Here is a 26,502-nt window from a genome sequence, read left to right as displayed (position 1 = left end):
GCCACTTCATCTACTACTGAAAAGAATGTTAGGATGTGAAAAGTTTAAAGAAAATCGAAAATTATGCAAACAATTGTTAATCAAATATTTAAACTTTTGTTGGGGGTACCAGTAGGAGTGGACTGATATATTCAATATTCACATCAGATCTTTGGTGGAAAAAAATATTTAGTTACACCAAGATTGAAAAGAATTGTTGACTTTTTTCGCAAATTATGACGGAAAATTGTGAAAATGACAGTTATAATTATTCAAAATCTTGACCACTTGTCGTGGAGGTACTAAAAGGAGTGGACCGATATTATTAATTTTCAAACCTGACATAGAAATGATACATATTGGGATCTGCAAAGTTTGCACAAAATTGGACCTTTCTAGTTCTATACGGTAAATTATTTTCTGCGAAAATTTTGACATTTTGTGGTGAAGGTAGCAGAAGGTGTGGGGCGATATTGTCCATCTTAAACCTCCATTTATGTTTGGCAGTAATATTACGATGTACTAAGTTTGGCTCAAATCAAATACTCTCTTCAAGAGTTATCGTGCGCACTACCCAGTTCCAGTTACATTTTAGAGTTGTATTTTTACCAACAGATGATAGTATTGATTTTTCGACTTTTTTGTGTACATAAATAAAAAATCAAAACAGGATATTTTTTGCATATTTTTTGACTCGATTTTTTTACATTTTAATACCAAATATCCATTCGTTGAGTACTGCAGATCTTTACAATAAAATCCAACCTATTGTAATAATTATGCGTGTGTAAAAATTAATACACATTCCGACTCTTATCCATACTTTTGCTAACCTAAAAACCCCGTTAATATTGAATTTCATGATATCTATGTTATGAACATGTTTCATTATTTTATTGACCTTTACTTATCTAGATAAAAACAAATTACAAAAATGACAAAAGAGAAAAAAAAATTCAGCACTTTGTAAACTCAACAGGGACACATTATTCATGCATTATATGTTCATGACACGGTAATACTTGGCTTCAAGGAATACTATATGTATATCGCAAATACAAACACACACATATACACGTTTGTACACACATGCTACGTAGCAGAAGTGACCTAACGCAATAACCATTTGACACGTATCGAATTTATCTAAAAATAATTCTAGAATTTATCGGAGTGTGCTGTTGTTGCTGGCAATAGTTGATGGTAGTTTATTACTAGGAAAGTTTTTTTTTTGTTTTTTTGGGTTTAGGATCACATCATTGTCGGGGCCAATTCAGAAGGCGGCAATATCTTCTAATTCATGCTACGGCATTTCTTGGAACGTGACCTTTCTTTTTCCCAAATTTTACTACTCTTGTCACGTTTTGGGAAAATATGAATTAGACTCCTACCTTCTGTTGTATTGATTTGTTAATTTCGTGCAACTGTTTTGGTGATTTTGGACAAATGTTAAAGTAATTTAAGTTGTGAATGGGTTAAAACAAGTAAAATAGTATCAGTCGGTTTTGCCGACAGATGTATACCCCCAGCCTTGAGTTATGATTATTCAAACTGTTGACCCTTTATGGGGGGAGGTTTCGAAGCAGTTGGCCAATATTGACCAATTCGTATCTGACCTAAACATTACAACGACCAAGATTTTGACTATATCGACTACTTCCCATATTTTATATGACAAATTTTTTAAAAAATGTGAAGATATGCGGGAGGTGACAAATATAGCGGACCGAAGTATTCCGTTTTCATAATTCATCTAATACATATAAAAATATTGATAAGTGCAAAGTTTGAGAGAAATCAAATACTAATATCCAATTTTCTGCGAAATCATAAATTCCATATTCATATCAGATATCAGAGTAAAGAGAAATTTAGATATACCCAGTTGTAAAGAATCGCCAACTTGTTTCGCAAGTTATGACAGATAAAAGCTTTTAAAATTGTGACTCTTTGTGGGTAGGGTATCAGAAGGGTTCGCAGATATATATCATATATGAAAAGAGTTGAATATTCATTTCGGTTTCTTCGAGCGTTTTGTTTTTCAAAATCTTGAACCTTATGTGCGGGAAATACCAGAAGGAATGTTCCAATCTTTACCATCTTTATAAGAAAACTTGTGCTGATAGAAATATTGAGATGTACCAAGTCTGAATGGAATCGGATGTTAATTTCGCGTTTTATGAGCTTAAAAATTCGTACCAGACCTTGGATTGATAAAAATATTATGATATGTGTAATTTGAAGACAATCGGACTCTTACATTACATTTTATAAGACTTATAATTAACCAAAAATTTGACCCCTTGTGGGGGATGTACTTGATAGAGTGGACCGATATGGTCCATTTTTGACTGACCTAGCACTGATGCAAAACCGGATCATCCTTTCTCTTTCTGTGCAGTAAAATATTTTTTTTTTTTTGAAAATTTCGAACTTTTATTGTGGAGTTGCCGAAAGGAGTGGATCGATAATGCCCAGCTCCGAACTCGATCTAAGTTTGATAATAATATTACAATGTACTTAGTTTGGACCAAATCGGATACCCTCTCCGAGCCAGCCAGACAGTCGGACGGACATCGCTAGATCGACTTTACCTGCCCTGAAACGGCGTTGGTCTATAGAGACCTAGGATCTAAAACCGTTATTTCGATGAGACCCGTTCTGGTGGTATATAACCTCTCTTGCCATATGACAGAGGGTATCTGAACCGATTTTTGTTTTATACTTATGCTGTTAGTTGACAGATGTTCCAATAGTTTTCGGGTTTGAGCTTAGCTAAGAACTGATTATTTTTCATATTAGTTTTAAACTAGTAGCGTGTTTTTGTCACAATGTACCCATGCTTTCAACTATCCAAAAATCATGTGTGTTATTTCTAAATTTAAATAAAATTGAACCGCACTTTGGAAGATTGAAACCCTATTTTCTTATACTTAATTACTCACTTACCACCTAATATACAGAAAGGCCTAAAATATCTGTTTTTTTTTCTTTTTAGGTAAGTACTGGAATTTGTTGGCTAAGACTTGATTATTTATATAAACCGTAAGTACTATATTTAATTGATAGAAATATTTTAATGAAATTACAATTTTTAAGAACTTCCGACTTAATTCCTACACTTTTTTAAAGAAGTAATTTTAGTATTACTAACTTTGGTAGTCCAGTAAAAATATATATTTCCAATGGTCATCCAAAATGCTAGACTTCTTCCCTGTCCTTAACTCTCTTCTCATGCGAAATTAGGTGTCATTAGTTTCAATTGTGTGATCAGGAAAATTTGAACCGATCATCTCCAAATGCAAGAGGCCCCTCTGTATTCCTAAATTTAGACTTCTGCCCAGCACTAAGCTCTACTCCCATGCTAACTTTCGCATCGATTAGTCTATAATTGCAACCTGTAGAGCAACTGCAAAATCAGGAAATTTTTTCAGTTTTTGGTCCATTTCAACCCCTAAATATTTTGCGAGCATCTCAAAAAGTGGTAGACCATAAGTCGACCACAATGCAAAATTTTGAGATCGGGCCATAATTGCGAACTGCAGCTTGATTACAAATTAACATGGACAGATAGACGGACGGACATATGACGGCTTATACGAAGACGTGCAATTTTTGTCTTATTCAAATACTTAAAAAAACACCGAATATCTGGAGCTATACAAAGACGTGCATATGCATAAACAAAATCTCGCTAAAGTCATTAAAATACCGAATATAAGGAGCTACTATTAAATGGGGGCAATACGAAGACTTGTATGAGCAATTTTCAGTCATAGGATGTAGTATCTACTAGGAACTTCAAATTCCAAATTTGAAACATTACCGGTGAAAAGTGTGACACAAATCATCAAATATCTGTCGGTACAATTACAGGGTGAGATAAAAAAACTACAACAAAGTCAAACGCCATATTTTTGACATTTTTTTAATTTTATTGAATGAAAGCAAAACATGTCGGAAATAGCATCAAATTTTAGAATAAGTTCAAACGGCCAATGAAACCGTCACACGTTCTGGTGGGCAACCGAAGGTGCACATTCTCTGCTTGTTTACAAACTGCTGGATAACGAATGTTTTCTCATCGGAGAAAACCAAATTCGGCAGTTCACCACTTTTGGCCATGCGAACCAACTCTTTAGCTCTTTTGAGTCTATTTTCTTTCTGTTGCGGTGTAAGTTCTTACACTTTTTGAAATTTTAATGGCTTTAACCCGAGCTCATTTTTCAATATTTGCCGAATGGGATATTGCGACATGTTCAACTCACGAGCCATTTTTCGGCCACTGCGACTCGCTTCTTTACTTTTCGAACCATTTCTGCTGATGTACCTGATTTCTTCCGTCCACTTCCTTGACATCGTGCTACGCTACCAGTATCACGATAACGAGCGATGATACGAGACACCAACGATTTATTCACATTTAAATGCTGGAGTTCTCTAACGATAGCCACTTGTGGTTTTCCAGCCAAATATAAAGAAATCACACTATCACGCTTGAATTCCATCACGAATAACTTTTTTCTGGAAAATTCTCACCAAAATGCGTTTGTACGCATGTAAACAATATAATGAGGTGTTACTGGAATAATTTTAACAGCTATCGGACGAGTGACTTAGAAATGGCAGCGGTCTGAAGTTGGTTTCAGTTTTTTTTTATCTCACTCTGTATATGGGAACTACATTAAAATTCAGACCTATATTGGCTGTTCTATGCAAATATGTTTCTTACATAATGGGAACACAGGCTTCCAATTCACAGCAAATTGGGGTTGAAACAGTGATTGAAACAACCAAAAAAACCTTATATCTGTCGTTACAGTTATATGGAGACTACACCAAAACGTGACCTATATACCAAATTCCTGCAGACCTAACACAGATCGGAGTAAAATTTTATGAATAAATATAAAAATGTGCAAAAGTATAGTTTTGCTCAGTTGTAGTGGTGATAGATAGGTGTAAGCTTTCAACGGTGTTACACGTGTTTTTCATTTTTAGCTCTACTGGATTTATTCGCACAGTGTGATGGCTTAGCAATCTGGTTTGTATCCAGTTGCTACTGACAATAATTGGCTAGGATAGCCATTAATGGCAAAAAGCTCTAATCTAAGCATACTACTAATAGCATCAACTCCACTTAGTATTTCCATTTTCACCATTAAAACAAGAACATTTAATGTGAATAAAATCTTTGGTTTCTATTTTACATTAAAAAAATATACATTCATTTTATAACCTTAAAAAGCAATTATATTTTTCTTCTCTTACAGCCTGTTCCACGATCTCGAAAGAAAATTTGTGCGAACGAAGGCTACTCACTCACTTTCGCATAAGAATGCGTTCCACTAACTTTCGTTCTTTCTTTCGCATAGCCTTACGTGATTCAGTGTTGCAAAATATTTTTTGGCAAAATTAATCGCGAAATAAAGCAAAAAAAAGCGCCAAATGTCTAATATAAACGCGAAAAAGCAGCAGTGGCTCTGTCTCAACTGACAGTTCAGTTGTAAACAAACAAATTGTAAATAAACAAACAAAATAAAATTTCTAGTGATTGTGTTCAGATTATTTGTGTTCTTAAAAAAGAAAAAAATGAATATTTCTGTAGCCCTATTTTTTATGGATGATGAGGAGGAGGTTCAAATTGTGCCACGGAGGCATTTAAGAGATGCTTCGAATTTATTTGAAGTACCTAACAACCAGTAAGTATGATTGTATTTTTACATTTTTAAAATAATAAAAAAATGATTTTTTCTAGGTTTGTGTCTTCCAGTGGTCTTCATGGGATTGCCTGCTGCTTCCAAAAATTGGCACTCCTCTGGCGAACTTAGGATTCTCCCCCATATACTCAACTATTGCCCGCAGCTGTGTAGTTTTTTCGTGCTGGAATTGAGAAAATAAAAAAATATATATTTGTTGTTCACAGATTAAATTGCATTTATTATTTTTACTTACATTTTTCTTTCCATTTTCAATCAAGAAATGTTTATGTTAAAACAATTTTCCTTAATTTTTATCATTCGACAGCAAACACACAAGTGACTGATTTTGACATTTGTGTTCGCATGCGTACGAAAGAAAAAAGATAGTGGAACGCAAAATTACACTGAAACGCTTACGTTTTCGTTCGCTTTGATTTTCGTGCAAATTTTCGTTCTGATGGATTTTAGTGGAACGGAAATCAGCTGTTTGTCGTGTAAAAGTTGTGCGAACGTGTTCTTTCGACATCGTGGAACAGGCTGTTAATCTCCTTAAAATTCTAGGCAATTTCTTTGGGCTCACACACTTCAAAAACATTTCGCTTCTGCATACCATTCGGATCTTAAAATCATAAAATCTTCTTATACATTTTTCTTGTACGTTCCAATGCCATTTTATTACTAATTCCATAATATTTTAAATGAAATCCCTAAGAAAGGACTTATTGAAAGCTCTTCTATCAGCCTTTAACAGACACAGCCATGGAAGATTTAGCACAAGTACTCATACAAACAAAAGAAGTGTAATTTCAATTCCCACAAACGAAACAGTGTCGGCCTAGGATGTTGGCAATTTATATTTTGGAAGGGGTCGGGGTTGAAAAAAAAATATATAAACGTTATACCAATTCAATGTCAAGCTTGACATCAAATGTTAAATGTTTTCACTCTTCTTCTTTTTCTTCCTTTCATATGTTTTTATGTTTTCTCTTTCGGAATTGGGTTTCTGATTTTTTTTGGGGGCATGTGTGTGTTTGTGCCTTTTTTTGTGGAATGATTCACATATTTTGTGGTTATGTGTGGATGTATTTTAAAGTTCAGTAATAAAAATGCCTAGAGAATTAGCCATTCCTTTCAGTTCAAGTGAAAAGGAATAGAAAATTTTGTTATTTCTCTTTTGATAGTTTTTCGCCTCTAAGGTAACATTAAATTTTTAAAGACATCGAATAAGTGGCATAAAAACAATTTAACTTTATTTGATACAAAATTGTGAGCATGAAAACCCTTTTTATCAATTTTTTTTTGTGTTTTCTCTTTTTACCATTTTCAGAGGTAATTTTAATATTTCAGTATTAAAACCCAACAGTTATTGCAATTCGTCCGATCTGTCTTTTATTGTTCACCAAATGTCTAGAATTAGCTTAAATTTCCACATTTAAACAAATCAATCAAGTATGTAAAATCTGGTGAATATCGGTTATGATATAGCTATAGCTCCCATGTATAACATTCATCCGATTTGTTATTTTAGACTTCCATAGCCATAATATCAACTCCATAACAACGCTAATCGGAAAAAGATACCAAAAAAACCTAAGAAAGACTTCTGCCAAATTTTATCAAAATCGGTTCAGATTTGGATATAACTCCTATATATATCTTTGTTCGATTTCACCAAATTTTTGTCTACCCAAAGGTAAAAATCAGCCCAAATAGAGTGGATTTTGGCACATATGACCGAATTCAGTCTAGAAGCAAATACTTAAAATTTGGTGAGGATCGGTTCAAATACAGCTAAAGCTCTGATATATATGTTTTCATCCGATTAAGTCACTCACATTCGCAATACGCACTCCAAAACAATGATTATGGTACCAGATATCTCACATAGCTCAGAAATACCATCTTCGCAATTGATTCAGATTTGGATATGGCTTCCACCCGATATCCGATTTCACCCTTATTGTGCACCAAATGGTTAATATCAGCCCAAGTGGACATTTACAGTTAACCGATTTTTTCCATTTGATAAAACTCTGAACCCATACATCTATTGCTCCGATATATATATTTTTATTATAATTCTTGTCGAGGTACGTCAAATTTGGGAAAAATCGATTCGGATTGGAATATAACTCCCATATATTAGTTCCCATGATTCCAAATTATAACTGCTCTAAAGCCATAATACAGGTTTATAGTTGGTGTTCACAATAATTCCCAATACTTCACATAAATATTGTTACGGGTAGCTCTACTAAATATGCATAGAGGTGTAGGATATCATATAGTCGTCCCGTCCGACTTTTGAGATGCCTTTATTGGTTTTCTTTTTGTTGTTCATAGGGGGTTATGGAACAATTTTAAAATAACTAATTAAATGTTGCTATTTCTTTAATTCCATTATGTCAGTTTATGTCTCCAAATAACGCATTTAAAGGGTGGACGTGGTTGTTTCCTATGTCCCACATAAGTACAAGGGGCACAATTACCATTTTCTCTTATATTTGATTTTAAACCGACCCGATTTCATTGGCATTTGCAGTTTAAAATGGACCTCATTCGAATATAGAATCCAAATAATATTGTTTATAAAGGTTTTCATTACATCATGGTAGAGGGTATAACAATTGCTGAATATCCTACCTATTCGATATCTATTTGTCCGATTTAAAATTGCCAAAGTCATCCTTATTAATAGCGATATTATACTTATTTTTGGCAATGGTTTCCATTACTCCATTCTGTTTAGAAATATTGATATATGTAGTTTTCATAAATTTCTATATGTATTGCTCTCGCATCCATGTATATGTACTAGGAATTAACTCATAACAAATGTCGACACAATTTGTTTTGGCACTGTATTAGCAATAAATTATGCCGTACATATTTAATTAAAAATACGTCTATTTTTCATTGCCCAATATTTGCGTTAGCAATCAAATATATCATATTATTAACTTTTGAATAACAATCTGTAGCTAATACTAACACTTAAGAGGTCATGGACACTTTTTTGGCTTCACATACCATAACATAGACAAATGAAGGAGTTGGCTTTAACCATTTCTAATTTCAGCGAAATAGATTTTGATCAGAAAAAGGTATTTTAAAATGCAAACAAATTGAGATATTGATATTTTTTGGACAAAGCACATTCTACACAAAATGTCACTATAAGCTTCTGCAGTTCCTAAGAAAGTTACAATCGAAATTTGTATATTACAAGTGAAAATTACGAGTATATTACAAGTGAAAAGTAGCACGTCTCCATTCGAAGTCAAAATCTCACAAAATACTTAATTTTTTGGCGAGTATCTGAACTGAAGAAATGTGTATACCTAATATGTACCATAGAATGTATCATAAATATTGGTTTAAAAAACATGTATTATTTCCGACTAATTACACATTTTACATTCCAATAGCCAAATAGGCAGTATAGGTTGTGGAAATTTCTAAGTGGATTTGGTAGTACTCTGTTTTTTAGATCAAACCTTAAAAGAGTTCTGGATTCCTATGGCCAAACTTTTTAGACCATATACAAGAAACCCAATATTTTGAGATATGTTTCACAACATATTTTTGAAAATTTATAGATTGCATTACTTCAAGGACTATAGTTTAAAAATTGGGGTTCAATACCCAGATTATTTTTTTATTCAATTGCCCCTGATAAATATAATTTTTTATTTGGAGGCCCTTTATATTATATGGTCTTTATATTATTCTTATATTAAACTAGCTGGCCCATAAATATACCTCACATGAGTTCAAAACTTTGCCAAAATGTTTGGCTTCCGACGGTTTTTCCTTGTTTTGTGAGTTATTGCTGTAGTATCTCTTGTATCAGTCCTCCAAAAAGGTCTCCTTTTTATAAAAATATTTTCTGCATATTGAAAGATTCTTCCACCGAATTTGAAATAGAAACAAACACTTACAACCAAAAGATATATTCACGTTCCTGTCAGATTTAAGTATTTTAAAGGTCCTGACAATATTGCCTAACCACATGACTTTTATTTTAGAGTTGGGAACCAAATGGATATATCAAATCTATTAAAAACGGGGTAAAAAATATCTGTATCGACTTTGCCAACAGATGTCTATGCTCAGCTATTGTCCATTTATTTAAATATATTTTGAATTCCGTTAGGGGGGAGGTTCTGAAGGAGTGCGCCGATAAATACCTTATTCACGTCAGATCAAGTTGTTTGAGAGAAAAATTTAGATATGGCAAGTTCGAAGAAATCATGTAATTGAATCGCAATTTTTTCAAGTATTTAAAATTGTGATCCTTGACGGGAGAACTACCAGAAGAGAAGAGCCTAAGTCGATTACCTTCACATCAGATCTTGCGTTAGTAAAACATTGAAATGTGTGACATTTTATGAGCGTTTTGGTTATTCAAAATGTTGATCCTTTATTGGGGAGGTACTAGAAAGAGTGGACCGATAGATTCCTTCTTTATACGATATCTGTTAATTGAAATATTGGGATGTGCCAAGTTTGGAATTAATCCGATTTTTATTTCGCATTTTAAGAGCGCCATGGTTATTCAAAAATTTTATCCGTTTTGAGGGAGTTAGTAGAATGGGTGGCCTGATCTATTCCAACTGCCGAATTTTGAGAACGATATGATATTAAGGACGACTGATATAAAATGTGTTATGTTCTGTACTCTTTTAGATAAAACATGACATTTAAGGTTCTCCACAAAAATCGTTTTATTTTTGTTCACTATAGGCCATACCCTCATATTTAAGGTGTTTTGAGTTTTTTTTTTATAAATTCTTCTGTCACAAAATGTTCAATAATATATACTATATGGTATTCTACAATGAAGTCTAGTCCATCAGTATGGCTGATGCTCACGATAAGTCCCCAAGGGTGTATCCAATTTGACCCAACCTCATATATCGTAATATTATTATCAAACTTAGATTAAGTTCGGAGATGGGCAATATCCCCACAAAATATCAAATTTTTCACAGATAATAATAATTTCACAGAACAAGTTCTTGTGCGAAAATTATAGATATTGGTCAACCCCCAGAAAGGATCATAATTTTCAATAACGCAAAACCGGTCGATACCTTTTAGCATGTTAAGTTCACATTGGAGGGGCATTTGCCATACAAAAGCAGTAGGTCACTGTTTCGATATAAGCGGCCATTTTTATACTTTATACATTGTCATTCCGTTTGTAACTCCTCGAAATGTTTGTAATGGACCCTACAAAGTATATTTATTCTGGATCAGCGTAAAATTCTAAGACGATCTAGCAATGTCCGTCTGTCTGTTGTAATCACGCTATCTTTCGAACGAATTGAGATAGAAGGCTAAAAATTTGCACACATGTTTATTTTTCCAGTAGGTAGGTTAAGTTCGTAAATGGGCCATGTAGGTCCACGTTTTCACATAGCCCCCATATAACGGTGCCTCCTAATATTGGGTATTTTGATGATTTTAGCTACATTATTCACCGGAATCGTTTCAAATTTGGTATTTGAAGTTCCAAAGGGATACTACGGCCTTAGGCAGAAAATTGTCTGTGCAGGTCCAAAGTTCGTAATGGGTACTACAGCCTATGACAAAAAATTAATTTAAGTGGTAGTTTTCGGAAATTTTTGTTTTGAAAATTGTCAAGTTCAAGTTGAACTGTTTCGTAGGATCTTCCAGCCATTTTAAAATATAAATAGGTGCAACACATCCTTTAAAAAATGTCCAATATAGGTCCTGGTGTTGCCTTACGAGATCACAACTAAAATCACGTTTTTGAACTGAAGGTACACAATTTGGTAAATGTCATTATTTAGGATCGAGGACACACATACTGATCACAGTTTGATTTTCTAGACTATTTGATTAAAATTTAATAAAAAAAAAACAAATACAAAATATACAATTCAAATTGAAAACAAATTATATAGCTTTTATAATGATTGTAAACCGGGATCATTAATTAAAAGACGCAAAGTCTTTTCCAATTGAGCGTTTGTAAGACACTAAATTTATTTATTAAAATATTTCTTAAGAAATAGTTATGAAAATATGACTTAACCTAAATTATCATTAAGTGTAAATGAGATAGAGAGCGAGAGAGAGAGATACCAACTGTACACATGCATATGAACCATGCCACCATAAACCTCACATGTGGCAAGCAAGCATGCTGCACTTGCTTATCAGTCTGAGTAAAGATTACATCCCATAATCTAACTCCACCATAACACATGCAACAATTCAAAATTCTGTATTATTTATTTCTAACTCGAAGGTCTGCTCACCACATTTTCTTATCTTATTTAATGTGGACTGTATTAAAAAGATCCCTGTTTAACAAATCCCTCTCATCTACACTAGGTAGCCCCTCTATTCTCTTTTATTATAAAAAAACATGTTCACTTATCCGTGAACAATGATTCAAAATTAGATACATTTCACAACGAATATTTCAACTTGCATCAAATAAAATCAAATATTGCCACCACCTGCAAATTCGATTTGCTTATTTTGTATTGAAATTATACGAGTTTTCTACTAAGAATTTTTCCATTCGTAAAGACATTTTGGAACAATTTCACACAAAATTCCGTATCTAAAAACCACTTTAGATATTTCCAATTTCGCGACTTCCGTACGCTTTTCTTCTAATTTTCATTCCTAAAATTTTCACTGCAACTAAAATTATGTTATATTTAGACTTTTGATGTGTTCAGGGAGCTATAGTATATTTTATAATATGCCATCTAGTTTTAAAGAAGTTTGTAACCGTATTAGGAAAGGACCCGCTTGATTTTATTTTATATTTAACATTTCAAGTTTCCTTCGTTGTATATTTCTGTTCACTAGAATTTAATGGTGTTTTGTTTGATCAATAAAAGAAACGTTTATTTCTTCTTCACTTGAAGGATATTCCATTTATCATCACCATCATCATCTTCATGCAAGAGTTTATCGCACTCAATTGTATACCGAAGACATGTATTGCATTAATAATTCTCGCCAAGATTCTATTCCCCGAAATAAAAAGAATACAAAGTTGATCCACGTATATATTTTTGGTAAAACAAAAGTTTATGTGTGTGTGTGTGTGTGTTTGTCAGATTCTCCCGTCTAAACGTGTCTATTTTTTATTTGATTTCATTCTTTTTTTCTTTTGTTTATTTAATGATGCTCGTTGTCACGACTGTCTGTTCTATTCGGTGTTTGTCTCACCGCCAAAGACGGTCGAAATATGCCATAAATCGCATCACAATATTTATGTGTGTGTATGTATTTTTTCTTTTTCTAATTTTCAAATAAATCTATTCTGTCGCTATATACAACATAGATATATGTACATATGTACTATATCCTGACGTACATGTCGAGTATGATTTTTGCCTTTGTTTGATAGAAACAAACAAACAAACAATTATTAACAACGGCATTTAGTGAACATTTTGTTGATATTTTTGGCGTAATGCCAAAAAAAGACTTCTGCAGATCAGTAAAATCGTAAATACTGGGTGAAAACAATAGCGTTCCTTCTAATTAGAATTTTAAATAGCCCATTACATATACATTTGTTTGCCATACCCCAATTGTTTGCTATACCCCAATTGACACGATTAAAATGTGTATCATCCAAGTCTTTGGGTGAAATTCGTTTCTGTACATTTGGAGTCGGTCGAGTCATGTCTGGCAAATTCGCATGATAATTCTCCAAGAGAATATCGGATTTGGCCAAAACCTGACAGATAGAATTTTTTAATTAAATTTTAAATCTAGTTCGAAATTGAGCAGTATCGACTGATTAATTCAAGTTCTCCCTATACATAATTCCCTTTGCCCTTAAGCTATGGATATGGATAAGGTCGCCCCACATCAGATGCTTATTATTACGCGAGCTGGAGTGCTTAAGGAGTAGGAGTTTTACTCGAAGTTTACTCTTCACTGTTTAATGTTGTAGGAAATTTTTCTTTAACATTTTGCGACAATCTCCAAAAACAATGACCTCTATTCTATCCTTGACCGCACCATACTTATGACCTGTAGCGTGATTACAATTTCACATGGACAGGCGGCGAGGTAGGAAGATCCATGTGTAATTTCCAATCTCGGGCCAATATTTCGAGGTGTTACATAAATTTTGTCCTAATCGAACCTATAATACCCCCAACACGGTATTGTAGGGTATGACAAAAGTACTCGGCAAAGTGAAATCTGGGCAAAATTCTTTCATTTGAAATCGAAAAAATCGATCGAAATATTAAAATCGAAGTATTAAAATTAATACGTCACTATTAGTTGATTTTACCGAAAATTTCGGTAGAAAAGACTAAATATCGAATGTTAGAGTCTGCCAAAAACTTTTGTCAATTTAAAATAAATATTCAACATTTCATTTAAATCGAATTGTTATAGATTTCGATGTAATTTTCCTCTCGATGTAATTTTCCGTCCGTCTGGCTGGCTGGTGCGCACGATAACTCTCGAAGGGAGTATCCGATTTGATCCTAGGTAGGTACATCGAAATATTTTTGTCAAACTTAGATCGAGTTCGGAGATGGACAATATCGGTCCTCTCCTTCTGGTACCTCCCACACAAAATGTCAAAATGTTCAAAGAAAATAATTTATTGCACAGAAAGAGGAAGGATAATCCGATTTTGCTCCAACTTTGTGAAACCTAATATTTTCGCCAGTTCTAGGTCAGGTGCGAAAATGGACGATATCGGTCCACTTCATCAGGTACCTCCCCCACAAAGAGTCAACATTTTGAATAATTACAACTGTTATAAAATGTGATGTAATAGTCTAAAATTTCACACATTCCAATACTTTTATCAACCCAAGGTCTGGTGTTAAGATGAAACATATCGGCCCGTTCCTTCTGGTACCTCCCCAAAAGGGGTCAAAACTTTGAATAATTACAACTCTTATGAAATTTGATTTAAGAGCCCAATTGACTTCAATTTTCAAACATCGAAATAATTTTACTAACCCCAGGTCTGGTGCCAATATGGAATACATCAGTCGACTCCTTCTGGTACCTCCCCCACAAAGGCTTAAAGAAAGCGAAATAAGCATCCAACTCTCCTCAAATTTCATAAATACAAACGTTTTTGCTTATTCAATATCTGTTGTGCAGATGATATATATCTGTGAACCTCTTCTGGTACCTCATTCACAAAAGGTCACAATTGTCAATACTTTTATCTATTATAACTTGCGAAACAAGTCAGCGATTCTTTACAACTTGCTATATCTAAATATAGCTCTCTTTGCCTGAAATCTGAGATGAATATGGAAGTTATGATTTGCCATTAATTCGATATATATGTTCGATTTTCTTGTAATATTGCTCATGCCAATTTTTGTATATGTATTAGATGAAGCATGAAAATGGAATGCTTCAATCGACTAGCCCACGCACGTTAATATTTTCCAAAAATTATTATATATGTCACGTAAAGTGAAGGAAGTTACCAATATGGTCCAAACCTGGCACGTCACAATATTTATATCATATTTATTTAGGTCCGATACGATATGGCCAATATCGGCCCATTCTTTCAGAACATACTCCATAAGGGGTTAAACATTTGAATAATCATTACAGAAGTAAAAATATTTTTAAGTAATCGTACATTGGCCAAGGGTAACATCTGTTTTTTTACCTGCTGAATCTGAGTTAAGAGTGAAACTCGCTCTCATATTAAAGCTATGGTTCTAGGATATGCAAATTTCCATTGGCATATAAAACCGACCAAACTATACGCTACTTCACCTGAAAAATTTAAAAATTCGTCTTCTCTTTCAATCCCACCTAATATATATTTTCTTATTAAATTTTTAAAATATACGCCATTTAGTCAGAGCATTTAGTATTAGTATTTAGTATTTTCAATATAGCAGAACCAAACATCTGAAGCCAAGACAAATATTCGAATGACAAACGAATGTGTGTGAGCTACAAATAAATGTGCAAATATTGCTCAAATTAAAACAAAAATTTAAATATATGTATTTAGCAGTTTTACATGATTTCGGCCAAGACGATATTTGTGAAATTTGTGCCCGTGTTAATTTGCCCATATGTTCCATGCCATTAAACTGGGTCGTATTCAAAGCATTCTAATGACAACAATAAAAACAAACAGCAATCTTCTTTCCTGTCTTTGGTGGAGGAGGAAACACACAAAGTCACACACATGGATGTGTGCTGTACATATATTATATATACGGGTTCCTAACATTTGTTATTGTTATTCTTCGAGACGACACTCCCGCCACATGGATTTTGTATTCTGTTTTTAATGATACTCGTTTTTTTTTTTTTTTGTTTTGGTTCGAGAAGTTTTCTTTCCGTGTTAAATAAGACAACAATTATCAACATTTAGAAAGTTGTTTAACTTTTCTGAAAATCTTCCTCCACCGTCGCCATGACACAATACTCAGATATTTCGAAACAAAAAAAGCAAACTAAAACATTTCTCATACGCCTCAGTGGCTGCTAGAGGAAGAATTTGAAAATTCGAAGAGTTCAAGGACAACGAAGAAGACGACGACGATACCGACGACGGCAACAACGACACATTTTGCGATAAACTTTGTGGGCGTCATTTTGTTAGTCAACTGTAAAATTTGTCTAATGCCGACATTTTCTATGTCTGCCGCAAATGGACAAGATAAGTAGAGCATACGAAGAAATGTTCCACTCATTGAATATTCAGTCCAAACGAAGTTGTTCGGAATGCCAAGAAAACATGTTTACAAGTCGTTTTGAAAAACACACACACACACACACACGGTTTACATCAACGAAGTATTTAAAAGTGCAACTAAGTTTTTACACGGCTTGGTTGACCTCAAAACGAAAGAGGACACAAATGCCAATTGACATAAAATCTTTTAATGTTTTCATAATTAAGGTGGTTTTTTACCAATGCCTCAGTGTTAGAAAAATTATTTCATTGGGTATTATGTACTCTTATTTTGCGTTTACTCTCTTTATTGTGATTTATTGTATATTAAATCATTTAATCATAAAAACTTGTATTACTTTTACAAAAACTCTTCTTCAATCGATCATACCAACGTACATCTTGCAGCTATGTCCTACACTTACTCCTTGAGTGTTTGGTGGACCAACAAGAGACACCAATCATTTTAGTCAAATATCATTGATATGCCCTAAATAGAGCAATATTAACCCAAAGGACTATTTTAATTCCCTCGGCCATATGGCTACAAAGGGTATATATAATTTGATTTGAAACGTGCCGTGGAATAGTGGTTTTAGACCACAGGACCGATTTGGTCCAAACTTGGTACATTGTAATATTATTATAAAACTTTGCTCGAGTTCGGAAATGGGCAATATCGGCCCACTCCTTCAAGAAGTTGCTCTACAGAAGGTCAACATTTTCACAGAAAATAATTTACTTCATTGAACAAGAACGGATTAGAGACCCATTCTAACAAGAACCTCCTGCACAAGGGGTTACATTTTGAATAATTATAATTCTTACAAAATGTGAAGTTCGAGCCCGATTGTCTCCAAATTTCGCACATCCCAATATTCAACGCAACGGATGGAACGGACCTCTCCTTCGGGTACCCCTTCCACAACGGCTAAAAGTTGATTATCAATAATACTTATAAAACCTGCTATAAGCATCCTATCACTTTCAAACTCGGGACATCCCAATATTTCTTTCAACACAAGATCTGGTGTGAAGATTTATCGGTGCAAAGAATAACAATGAAGCTCATAAAATTCGAAAGAGCGTCCCATTACTTTCAACTCGGCACATCACAGAATTTCTGTCACAAGATCTGGTGTGAAGATGGCATACATCAGAATTTTTTTTACCTCCCCCACAATGTATTAACATTTTGAGTAACAAAACGCTCATAGAATGCGAAACTACATCAGCTGTGTGGTACAACCTTTCCTAGTTGCATCCTCGGATAATAAAGTTTAATTTTTTAGTTATTATAATTTTGAAAAACTGGAAAAATAGCTCACGCACGTTTCGTTTTGTTTCAATGTCGAACACCTTCAGTTTAGTCTATGATTAATCCATGAATCATTTAACAAACGATCAACATTTTCCAACGATTGAATTTTGTTATCAAAATGCGTGCTCTGTTAAGAAAGTTCTTGGCGCGATTTTCCATTTTGCGACGAAGTTTGTTTTTGGGCAGAATTTTCTATTTTGGAGTGAAGATCATCAAAAGCTACCAATACATCTAGAAAAAGTCACAGTTTGATGAGGTTTATGGGCTGTAGGCATCTAGAGTTTACCAATATTGTTCGGCCGATCGAACTAGTTTGTAAGAAAACACCGCGTATGCATGATGCAAAATATATAAAATCACTCATACGCTTAGGAGCTGAAGTACTGAACTATGAATTAGATTGACACAACTCTAGTGGCATCGAATCGGACCGTTACTGTGAATTGTGAGAAGATATCGCCTTTGTGCTCAAAATGCAAGAGTTTTACTTACATGACAGGTGTGTTCAACATGACGGTGCTGTATGCCCTTCATCACGCGTAATAATGATAAGTCCATTATATGGGGCCTCAAGAGTCTTTCATAACGACGACTAACTTCTGATTGGCCTACAAGATTCACCTTTTATGTCAATCTTGCTTATGTAATAGGAAAAGATTAGGATTCCGTATCGTTTTGTGGTTTGAAGAGGTGATAAAATTACTACAATGTGGGATTTTGGAAAACGTTGGAATCTCCTAAAACTTTATATTTTCTAAATTTTGAACGTTTGGTGGGAGTGTAATGTCTGAAAGGATGACCAGTATTTTCGAGCTTGATCTAAGTGCAATAAAACAAGTTTGAAAGATTCAGTCTTTTTTCGAAAGACATGTACCCTTAACATTTGATTCTTAAATATTTACCAAATCAGTCATTCTCATCGACAGTAATCGGATGGTTGAAAATGATTAGCTTTAATCCTAATGTTTCGCCAACACGAAATAGGGGTCTAGAACTGTCATTTCGGTAAGGTTAAATTATAGGATGCGCTTCTCTCGTTAGGTCCGTTGTGTTTATCCTAGGTTATAGGGAAGATATAAAGCGAAAAAAAGGATTAAAGAAAGAAGTAGTAATATATAAGCAATAGACTAGCCATAATATGCTTTTAGCAAACTTGTGGATGACGATTGGATCTACCTCTGAGAAAAACATAATGGTTCATATCTTCTGCTTGATAGCAGGTGACATCTGCATAGTAGATTTTCAATCGTATCTACCTCTTCTTCGTCCTCAGTAGTAATCAGGAGCACTGCTATCCCATATTGGGGTCAGATATCTGATACTACAGAGGCCAGACATTACACAGACCTCGATTCTTAGATCAGGCTTATTAATTGAGAGAAAATAACATCTTCTTCTTTTCATGATTGCCGTCCCTATACTCCTTGCAACCGGTTTCCAAGTGTCATCTCTTTCAGCTTCACTAACACAATATTTTATAAATAGTTTGAAAGTCTCATTGATCGGTACATCATGCGACTGGGAACCACCTAGTGTTATTTCGTCAGTCATTTCATTTCCCACTATATTAATGGCACCCGACTTGAAAACTTTGAAGGCCGCCTGAAATTCGACATATACAGTCATTGGTCCCGTTATACAAAGTCCCCTTACCATTTGGGCTGTCTTCTTGAATGCAAGAATCTCTAGTTTGGTCAATGAAATTGAAGTGGAAAAAGTTGGACATGTAATCACTAATTTTATCACCTCTTCCTACGATATTCGTACTCCTGAGAGCCCCAGATATCTGAAAGGACAGACAAGGCACCCATAAGTCAGAACGGGCAAGGCCACTAAGACCCATATCCAATGTACAACTTGTGGTCGAAACTCCCAGCTCTTTCCTTTGGCGTAAAAGAAAAGTTCAGAGGTTAATAGATCCACTTTGCGTTTTACTCCCCAAACAAGGGATCAACCGGAATCCTCTACTGCGTGGGTCTCATTAGGTCTGAAAAAGTAAGAAGAAAAGTAAAATAAAATCCGTTGAAAAAATCAGAGATAATTTTATTACAGTTATATGGGGTTATTCGAAAACGTGGACCTCTACATCCAATTATTTGTTAGAGAAGATGGTACATTTACAGGGTGAGCTGAAAAAGCGCAACTAACTTCAGACTGCTGTCATTTCTAAGCCACTCGTCGGCAGTTGTTAAAATTATTCCAGTGACGGCTCATTATGTTATTTACAAGCGTACAAAAGCATTTTGGCGAAACTCACTATAACATATTTACCACTAGAAGCCAAAGCATGGGTGAAAGAACTTCTCTATGCGGTGTACCCCTGCTTACAATATACCTAATGGAACCCAAGCTCAAATTAATACTTCATCCGAAATACCAGAGACATAGAGAGCATTATAGATCGACTCAAATTTCCTATTGCTGAAAGGCGTCTCTATATAAAGAAAAGCTGTCATGTTAAGGAGTTTTCATATTCTTCTCCGAAAACTTCTTATAGATCAGTCTCTCCTCTCCACCTTTGACATACATTTGAATGAAGTTTCAGGTTTAGTAACCTTTCTTCAGAAAGAAAGATAAGGTATATATATATATATATATATATATATATATATATATATATATATATATATATATATATATATATATATATATATATATATATATATATAATTTTACCTCCCGTTTATTAGCTTTTTTATGCAATTTTTTTCAATAGATTTATTTTGAAGTTCATAACGCCGTACAACTTCTACGACAGAAAATTGTCCATGCAGATACCGGTATTTTGTATTTTTTCTGATAAAAAAAATATCCACACAAGTCCAAGTCTTCGTATAGCGCTCATATAATAATACCTCCCAATATTCAGTATATTAATGATTTTAACCACATCATTTAAAGGAATGGTTTCATAATTGGTGCTTGGAGTTCGCATCTTGTATGTCAGCTAGGACGTCTATTGTGCAAAAAATGGCCAATATCAGTTCAATTGACCTTAAATTTGGAGAAAATCGGTTTAGATATAGCTATAGCTCCAATATTCATGTTTAATCCGATTTGGGGTGTTATGTCCCTCACATGCGCAATATGCACTCCATAACAATAATATTTGGTACCAGAATACTTATAATATAATTTTATCGAGATCTGATCAGATTTGGATATATCCCATATATATCTTTATCCGATATCAGGTTTATTGTGCACCAAATGGCTAATATCAGCCCAAATGAACTAAATCTTGGCAATTCCGACTGAATTCATCCTACATATCAAATGGTGGATAATATTAAAAGTTCGAACCGGTCGAACTTACACCCCTTCCGCTTTCTTTATTTGCTCTTTCTCAAATGTAACAGAACCCTTCTATTATTGAATTCCACATTTGTCATAAAGATTAATTTTAAGATGTGCATACAAACTGTTTCAATTTAATTTAACAGTGGTGGACAAATGTGATGAAGGCAACGTGTCTTTTTAAGCACATCCAAAATGAAAGAAATATAAAAATGTTAAATATAATTTTCTTTGGGAATATTTTTAAAACAAATTGTCTTTGAATACTTTTTTATAGAAACCATAGTTATTATGTTGGAAAAATTAAGCGTAACTTCCAAAATCGATACGAATGGAATAATGATTTGAACTAATTAAGGTAGTTAACTATACTTGTATATAACAAACTTGTATAAAAATAACAGTCTGATCCTACTTTTGGTTCCTTGGAATGGACCCACCTTCGGTGTGCCAATCATTTTTAGAAAGATTCCATACAAAACTGTCACCAGAATAATGATTTAACTCCTCATAACCTTCTTTGACACGGCAAGTAGTCATAATTTCAATGTCAATATTTTTTGTCCACCACTGTCTACGTGACCGTACCAGTTATGAGTATGTGTCAGTGTATGTCGCACAACAAATTAATTCTTACATGATGGTAGGCAGGTGCTAGAATCGAAATGTGATAATTGACATTAGACATGCCAATGTCGTATTCATATCCGCTTATTTTTGCCATTTAAGGCTTCAATGGCAACCGTAAAACGAAGTGACGACGAGAAATATCAAACATTGATTGCCTCAATAAAATGTGACATGTCACGAATCACCAGCATTGAATGTGAAATTTTCTCCACAGCATGGAGATGTGTGTGTGTGTGGATTTTTGCAAATGATGCAGGATACAAGCATTTATATGTATGTATATATCACATATTATCATTATGGAAGTTTTGATAATAAATGTAGCTATTAACATGTTGATGGGAAATCATATGTTTTGGCTGGTGGTGAAAAGACTAAACTTTTTGTGATTTTTGAATTTCTAAACCAATTGCCCCTTTATATACCCTGAGCCATATGGCTAGAGAGGGTATATAACGATCTCTTTAAACCAAATCCGTTTCAGTACATTTAGAGTCGTTCTAGTGATGTCCGTACATCCATCCGTCCATCTGTCTGGCTAGCAAGTGCTCACGATAACTCTCGAATGGAGTATTCGATTTGGTCCAAGCGTGGTACATCGTAATATTATTATCAAACTTAGATCGAGTTCAGAGATGGGCAATATCGGTCTACTCCTACTGCTACCTCCCCCACAATAGATCAAAAACCAATATTCGATTCCATTCAGACTTGGCACATCTCAATATTTCTATCAACACAAGATCTGCTATAAAGATAGTAGAGATCGGAAAGAAAGCAAAACAAACATCCGATTCTCTTCAAATTTCACACATGCAGGGTGAGATGAAAAAACTGCAACCAACTTCAGACTGCTGTCATTTCTAAGCCACTCGTACGATACCTGTTAAAATTATTCCAGTGACAGCTCATTTTTTTGTTTACAAGCGTATAAAAGTATTTTGGTGAGAATTTTCCAGGAAATCATCAACATCAGCAGAAATGATTCGAAAAGCAACGAAACGACTTGATCGAAACCCGCGTCGCAGTGGCCGAAAAATGGCTCATATGTTGAACATATGGTAATATTCCATTCGGTAAATATTGAAAAATGAGCTCATGTAAAGCCATTGAAATTCCAAAAAATACACAGAAATAGACCAAAAAAGTTAAAAAATTTCTTCGCTTGGCGGAAAGTGGTGAACTGCCGAATTTGGTTTTCTCCGATGAGAAAGCATTCGTTGTCCAGCAGTTTATAAACAAACAAAATGATCGTGTTTACTTGCCAAAGAGGTCAGCTGAAAATGTACACCGTCGGTTGGCCACCAGTCCTCAAGCGCCGGCCATGGTGATGGTGTGGGCCGCCATAACAGCCGATGGTTGCTCTCCGCTCGTATTAATCGACAGAATCAGAATAAATGGCGAATATTATCGCGAAAATATTCTAGAGGGTGTATTAAAGCTTTGGACACGCAAACAATAGGCGAAAATTCCACAGAGCAACATTTGGGCAGCGTGTGACGGTTTCATTGGCCGCTTGAATTCCATAATTCGTGCCAAAGATGACCAATTCGAACAAATCTAAACTTATTCTAGAATTTGATGCTATTTCAACATTTTTTGCCTTATTCAATAAAATTTAAAAAAATGTAAAAACGATGGCGTTTGATTTTGTTGCACGTTTTTTTTTATCTCACCCTGTATATCAAATATTATCATTATGGAAGTTTCGATAATAAATGTTGCCATAAACATGTTGAAGGGAAATCATATAATTTGGCTGGTGGTGAAAAGTCTAAAACAACTGGGATTTTTTATTGGAGATTTTTGCCGATTGAATATTAGGGAGGGCCAAGATAAGGGTGAGGGGTGAAATCTGAACCGCTTACCACTTTTTTCAATAGTGTTTATAAAGTTTTATCTCAATTGGTTATTAAAAGTGACGACAAATCTTATCCTTATCACCAAAAAGAACAATGGGTCTGTTAGTTTCCTTTAGCATGTTACAAACGAATACACAGAGTATTGTAGGGTGTAGATAGTTTGTTAATAGAACGTTTGTTATTCTAGGTTGACTATATCAACCATGACCAGCTTTCTTTGAAATTAAATGGATTCACCACTAAAATAATAATTTATTCCTAAAACTAATATTTGATAAGAGTTTATTTTAAAGATCATGAATAAACTTTAAGGCTTTTCTCAAATGTTGCTCCCCTTTTTAACAATCCTTTGGACGCTTTTTCTTTCTTCATCTCCTTTTCCATTGAACATTGAGAATAAATCCACCAGGAAATAAAACAACGGAAAATTCTTTCTCCGCTTGCGGAAAAAAATTAAGTATAAAGGAAAACTGTCACAACGGCAGCAGCAACGAAATGAAAACATTAAAAACATGTTTATGTCCGATGCATATCCTACAGCCTGAAAGACACGAATCGACAGCATAAAAAGGATACGGACAACTAACCGAAAATACAAATGAGATGCGGGCACGTGACAATTTTTCCACTTGAAAGTTTTATGTTCGCCCAAGGCCTTTTGCCGGTAACACGGTGGACTCAATTGTTGTTTCTGTTGTGCCAGAGATTGCTATCGACACATTGACTGACAGCGTGAATGAATGTCATGTAGGCAGGACTACTTAAAGAATGCCTTTAAGGAATAAAAATTTATGACCGAAATGAAAGCGGCAAATAACATGTCGCGGAGCAGAGAAAAAATATTTATGGCCATGTCTTAATGCATATTCGATGATAATGGAATACACATCCATACATTTATACTGTGTGTTTTATTCAGACATATTTATGTTCAAGTATAAATGGTCCTTCTTTCAAGGATATCATACTCGTATGTGGCATTCGCCTGACGTTTTTTTGTGTGGCATACATATTTCATTAATAATGCAATGCCAGTTCCCAACAAATTATGTGTTGTGAGCGAAGTCATATGAATCCATTGGCCATAGCCAATATTGTACAATGTATTGGCTCACACAACATTTTACAAATGAGATGAAAAATATAACAAATAAGGCAGATATACATACATTCCAGTGTACTTTCGCAATATAAGTTGTATATATTAACAAGTAAAAAATCAGTTAGTTTATTTTAATAAGCTCTACCAGTTGGAAAATAAAACTTTCGGAAAAAAATATCCAGTATCCGAACGGTGTATATTTAAGGAACTTACAATCTATAACAATAAAAGGGTAAAGTAATGGACTAACTGATTGATTTAATGATTCATCCAAGCCCACACAAAACGGCTGAAGCTAGAATCTTGAAATTTCGGGTTAGGGTCACCCTTGGTCCGAAGGTGGGTTTTTGGTAATTTGCACTAGAACGGTACGAAAAGTTTTAAAATGTTCTAAATATGTAACCCTTTGTATTTGAGAAATCATTAGAGCTAGAAATCTTAAATTTGGAATAGGTTCCTGAGGGAGTGTATGATAGATGTACCAAAGGGTTTTTGGGAAATCTTGCTATAAGTGTATAAAAAGTTCTAAAATGTAATACATTTGATTCCATATCGTACCATGTGAACGGTTAGAGCTAAGGGTGGAAATACATAAAGCGCATATTTGGCTGGCTTAAGTCATCGGGGGGCTTCTTCGTAGATGAACAAAGGAGTTTCAGGTTGACTTAGTTCGATATTGGCCCTAGGCTCCTTTGTTCATTTCCGAAGAAACCAGCCGATGACTTAAGCCAGCCAGATAAGCGCTTTATGTATTCCCAGCATAACAACTTGAAATTAGGAATGAGAACCAATGTTGAGGACAATACTTTTTATACCCTCCACCATACATAGTATGGAGGGTATATTAAGTTCACCATTCCGTTTGAAACTCATTGAAATAATAACGTATACAACGTAAAATTCTAAGACGAATTAGCCCTGTCCGTCCGTCCGTCTGTTGTAATCACACTACAGTCGAAACGAATTAAGATAGGAAGCTAAAATTTTGCACAGGTCTGTCTTTTGTCTGCAGGCAGGTCAAGTTCGAATATGGGCTATATCGGCCCATGATATCGTATAGCCCCCATATAACGGTACCCACTGATATTCGATATTTTCCCGATATTTTTCAATGTGGATGTCTGGAATTCTACACAAAGATTTCCTTGTGAGTACCCCTGAAAAATAATTGTCTATATAGGTACGCGATATCCTATAACCCCCATATAACGGTACCCCCTATATTCGGTATTTTGATGATTTTAGCCGCATTTTTCAACGTAATTGTCTGAAATTCTGCACAAGGAGTTCTTTTTGAGTACTTTACACCCAGAAATATATTTGTCTCAATAGGTCCACAATATCGTATATCTCCCAACAGAATTTTTGATGGATATTATTTTTGTGAAAATTTCAAAATGGAGGAGGTATTCAAAGTTCGGCCCGGCGAACTTACTGCTTTTTTTACCCTACACCACAAGGTGGTCAGGGTATTATGTTTTTGTGCATTTGTTTGTAACAGGCAAAAGGGAACGAGATAGACCCATAGTTCCTTTTGATGATCTGCATAGAATCACATTCGTCTCACATTCATCCGTCTGTCCATGTATTTTTGTAAACAAAGTACAGTAACAACAATATTTTGGGGAAATATATCAAATACAGCTCAGAAATACATTTGCTAAATTTTATCGAGTTCGGTTCAGATTTGGATATAGCTCCCATATATAACTTCGCCCAATTTACAATTTATTGTGCACCAAACGTCTAATATTTGTACAAATTGGATGGAATTTGGCACTTAGAAATTGACACTTGAGTCTAGAAGCTAGAATGTCAAATTTGGTGAAGATCGGTTCAGATATAGCTATAACTCCCATATATACTGTTCATCCGATTTGTTTTATTTGTTACCCACAGCCGTAATATGCACTCTG

General features: G+C 34.5%; 1 protein-coding gene and 2 long non-coding RNA genes across 10 annotated transcripts in view; 2 read left to right on the top strand and 1 right to left on the bottom strand.

Annotated features, from left to right (window-relative positions):
• Window positions 1-26,502, top strand: part of LOC101892637 (calcium uniporter protein, mitochondrial) — a 266,622-nt gene that overhangs the window by 64,231 nt on the left and 175,889 nt on the right. The gene's annotated exons all lie outside the window — the stretch shown is intronic.
• Window positions 5,255-5,911, top strand: LOC131806861 (uncharacterized). Its single transcript, XR_009344201.1, has 2 exons — window positions 5,255-5,681; window positions 5,738-5,911. It is a non-coding gene; the product is annotated as an uncharacterized LOC131806861 (long non-coding RNA).
• Window positions 5,618-6,223, bottom strand: LOC131806862 (uncharacterized). Its single transcript, XR_009344202.1, has 2 exons — window positions 5,935-6,223; window positions 5,618-5,862 (listed from the first exon to the last, which is right to left on the bottom strand). It is a non-coding gene; the product is annotated as an uncharacterized LOC131806862 (long non-coding RNA).

This window comes from Musca domestica, unplaced genomic scaffold, assembly GCF_030504385.1.
Source record: "Musca domestica strain aabys unplaced genomic scaffold, Musca_domestica.polishedcontigs.V.1.1 9, whole genome shotgun sequence".
In the NCBI taxonomy this organism is placed as follows: domain Eukaryota; kingdom Metazoa; phylum Arthropoda; class Insecta; order Diptera; family Muscidae; genus Musca; species Musca domestica.
The sequence above is the reverse complement of the archived record's forward strand: the minus strand, read 5'-3'. Positions and strand labels throughout refer to the sequence as shown.